A 4,484-nucleotide genomic window follows, 5' to 3' on the forward strand; every position below is an offset into this window, starting at 1 on the left:
GAAACTAGTCTGTCAGTAGACTCGGATCTAAGCTGCACTTTTTAGTCATAACATAATATTAGAAACACTATTAACTACGTAACGCTTGAAATTATAAACGCTGTCATTTCAATGAGAAGAATCTTTCAACTGAATACATTAAGTCGTCTCTTGATAATTGTACGTTGATGAAACTTTAACTATCCTTTAAAAAAAGTTACGTGGAGTATTTAAAAACTTATTCTCACTAAATAATTATGAGCTTTACAACCCCACAAAGTTTATTAACTGCAGTGAAAGTTTACTGAAGTGAATTTTCAGTTCAGTAAAGTGGGGTACTCGGAAATATAATAGCACTTCGGACTGGATCCTGTTTAGGTAAACGACTAAGGATGAAATACAGGTGTTCAAAACAAAGTTCACAAACTTATTACTGAAAAAGAAAAGGCATAACCGGTACAAGCAATTATACAGTACTCATCTGGAAATTTGAGACGAAGTTGGTGGCAATATCAGTCTCCTGTGCTACCCAAAACAGCCGGCAAAAGGCGATAAAACGGTGACGTTGTTAATAACAGCAAAATGGCGGAAAGTTGCGGAACTTAAAATACAAAAATACGGCGTGGACGATGCGGATAATGACACACAAGAAGGTGACATGCACAATTAAAAACACTGCGACAGTCTGGTTTCTGTTCGCATGAGATAAAAATACAACTAGCGACGGTGTGGTGGCTGTTTGCAACACTGACAGGGGGCGCACAACACTGAACACTTACTTAAAACAGCACTGTAGAGGCGACACGGTGGTTGATTTGGGGGGGGGGGGGGAGACCCGAACCGGTGAAGGGGCAAAAAGGGGGAGGAGAGGAAAAGAAAAAAAGGGGTGAGCCGATGGAGGGAGGGGACATAGAAAAGGGGGGGTGGGCTGGGCGGACGCGAGAAGGAGTGGGAAAGGCAGTGGAGGGGAGAACAAAAGGACTCGACGGAGAGAAGGGAGGAAGAGAAAGGGTAGGCGGGGAAAAACAGGATGGAAAGGGGGAAACACAGAAAGATAGTTGGAGGTAGAAGAGTGGGATATTCCTGAGCCCTGCCGGCTTTGTTGATATCCATATTTGTTCAGAGATGCTATACTTTCAGCTTTTGTGTGTCGGTCGCGAGGTGTGAGGAGATCGCCAGGCGAGCGCGAATGAGGTTAGTTTGGTGGTGGAGAGTCGACGGTGCGATTGCCCAAGGAGGGGAGGTAACCCGGTCGGTGAAGAGCTGTTTTGAAAAGGTGTTGTACAGGTGACAGTTGTAATGGCTGTGTCTTGAGATGGTCTGTGCAGCAAAGCAGTTGGTGGCCGTTAACCGATTACATTTTACTGCGAGGTTATAGTGGCGACCTACTTCTCTGATCCTGTTGGACGTCTATTCTGCTGACCTGATAAGATGACATCATTCTATTTATGTATTTCACTGGCCACGCACATTCTGCCTTCCGTATTGCAAGTGTACCTCACCTGAGACAAACTATCAGTGAGTGCTGAGTTATGAAAATCTGTTAGTAATCCATGTTGTGGTCGGACTCTACACAATTTGTTGCACCAGTTTGATGGAACTCTTGTTGTTTGATGTCTAGTAGCGTCGGCATTCTGCCTTGCCACCCAAGCCGTGGGGCTTATTCTGTATAATGTCTCAAAACTGAGTGTTTAGTTTGACCCATCGGGACCATCCGACCGCCAGGTCATCCTCAGCTGAGGATGCGGGTAGGACGGGCGTGTGGTCAGCACACCGCTCTCCCGGTCGTTACGATCATTTTCTTTGACCAGAGCCGCTATTATTTGGTCCAGTAGCTCCTCAATTGGCATCACGAGGCTGAGTGCACCCCGAAAAAGGGCAACAGCACATGGCGTCCCACATGGTCACCCATCCAAGTGCCAATCAAGCCAGACAGCGCTTAACTTCGGTGATCTGACGGAAACCGGAGTATCCACTGCGGCAAGGTCGTTGCCCTTGAACTGTTTGATATAGCAAAGTACCCTAACTCCGTGAGACATTTGTGCTGATGTTTGAATGTCTGCGCTCAACAAGGGCTCAGTTATCGTAAGGGTAAAATATTTTATGTGTTTTTTGGGGAGCAACACGTGTTGAAGAGAGTTCAATCGCTCACTTAAAATATCTCAGGCCTGAGTGTGTTTACTTGATACTTGTAAGCTAAATTTAGCAATCGCGATTTCTTTTAACTCTTGCAATACTGCTTGCTACGCATTTTTATTTAAAGTTGTTTTAAGTTGATGATTTTGGTTTTGTTAACATAGCACTGTTTGAAACATATGGTTGTATCATGCTGTTGCTGCGTCTTCACACGCTATTTCTTGGACTATAATTGTTGACAACTTGTTCTCCATCTGCGATTAGGTGGTGGGTCCGGCTACACCTACGGGTTCTCGGTTGTTCTTCAATCTGACGGAATTGAACCTTCCGTTAAGACCCAGGTGCACCCAATAACAGTCCTCTGAATTAACCGTTTGTGGGGGAGGTGAAATGGGACGCACCTACTGTACACCGCACCCTCGGTCGGTCCCATAAATCGTATCCGAGCGGCACAACCTGGTGTGGGCCGTGTTGACCGCTCCGTAGGACGTTCATGTCCGCACTTGGCAGATGCCGTAAGCTGGAAACTATTAGTAAGAGATGTGTCTGATGTAGATTATTGCCTGTCTAGTTGGGAGTCCGTATGTAAGGTTACATTTTCTTTTAAACGAATATATTTGGGCAAGGTTTTAAAACTATCAGTAAGTGAACTTACGAGAGCCGTTTGGCCGTGCAGTGTTTTCTGTTTTCTATAAGAAGTCTCATTTCAAAAGTTGTTATACATATGTTAGTAACTAAAGCCAACTGATAGGCTTTATGTATAAATGTTCTCTGACTGTGAGTTTATTATTAAAAATATTATTTTTTCACTATTTGTTATTGCCAAATACTGTTATTCACAGTTCGTGTGTAAGGTTACTCTTTCTTTTAAATGAATATGTTTGGCCAAGGTTTTAAGGAGGAGGAGATTAGTGTTTAACGTCCCGTCGACAACGAGGTCATTAGAGACGGAGCGCAAGCTCGGGTGAGGGAAGGATGGGGAAGGAAATCGGTCGTGCCCTTTCGAAGGAACCATCCCGGCATTTGCCTGAAGCGATTTAGGGAAATCACGGAAAACCTAAATCAGGATGGCCGGAGACGGGATTGAACCGTCGTCCTCCCGAATGCGGCAAGGTTTTAAAACGGTGAGGTAACTTACTGTAGCCCTTTCTTTTTTACTATCAAAAGCTAACTGATCGGTTTCATGTACAAATTTCTCTCGTTCGAAGATTATGACATCTGTTATCTGTTGACTGACTTTAATAAATATTATGAACAATAAAAGGTGAGTGCTCCCCGCACTCTAAGGTCCAGTCCTTCCGTTTAGCCCTTTGGACGTTTTATGATACGCCGGGTAGTACCGATTACAGTTTCATTTCGGGAATCGTTAGGGAGTTCAGTACTCCGAGACCCACAGTCTCAACAGTGTGCCGAGAAAGCCAAATTTCTGGCTCTACCTCTCACCACGGACAACGGAGTCCCAGTGGTCTTCACTTGACGACCGAGAACAGGCACGTACTAAGCGAAGTAACCGCTTAAATCAGTGTGGGACGTATGACGAAAGTATGTGTTAGGACAGTGCGGCGAAATCCGGCGCTAATGGGCTGCGGCAGCAGTTGACCGACGCGAGTATCTTTGTTAAAAACATGACATGCCCTGCAGCGCCTTTCCTGGTTTCGTGACCATATAGGTTGGACCATAGACTACTGGAAAAGAGTAGCCCGGTTAGGTGAGTCCCGACTTCAGTTGGTAAGAGCTGATGGTAGAGTTCGAGTAGCGCGCAGAACTCACGAAGCCACGGACCCAAGTTATCAATAAGGCAGTTTGCAAGTTCGTTATGGCTCCATTATTCTGTGGGTTATGTTTACATGGACTGGTCTTCTGGTCCAACCGAACCGATCATTGGCTGGAAATAGTTATGTTCGGCTACTGGGAGTCATTCAAGGACTTGTACAAATTTTGAAAGTTTCGCGGCAAACTGAATGTTCAAACAATTTCGGCCTTGCAGGCGGTCGTCGTTGAATTAATTGTAAGGTATTTCGACTGGGCACCTGCCAGTCATCTTCAGGTGTTCAGGTGGGGCATCGAATACTGACGAAGACTTGGTTCGTTCTGTCCTATAAAGCGCGGCGCGAATATTCCGCGCATGCCCCAAAATTCCAACTGACAGACGGGCCACACTTCCCTGTGGTATGACCTTTGCTGGTGGGACCGCGGACTCTACCAGGTCATAGTGTTAGCGCTCGCCGCTGCCGTTGGCGCACTCTGACGTCTAGGATAAGGACAAATCGCGGAGATGATGGGGTTCCATCCACTGTCCCACTGCTAGCCACTATCACGATTCATCAGATTTTCAGCCAGACGTATTTTCACGGATTGTTTGATAGTGT

General features: G+C 45.7%; 1 pseudogene; it reads right to left on the bottom strand.

Annotated features, from left to right (window-relative positions):
* Positions 1 to 1,855: 1,855 nt before the first annotated feature.
* On the bottom strand, positions 1,856 to 1,973 carry LOC124614258 (annotated as a pseudogene).
* Positions 1,974 to 4,484: the final 2,511 nt, after the last annotated feature.

Source organism: Schistocerca americana, chromosome 4 (genome assembly GCF_021461395.2).
Source record: "Schistocerca americana isolate TAMUIC-IGC-003095 chromosome 4, iqSchAmer2.1, whole genome shotgun sequence".
Lineage (NCBI taxonomy): Eukaryota > Metazoa > Arthropoda > Insecta > Orthoptera > Acrididae > Schistocerca > Schistocerca americana.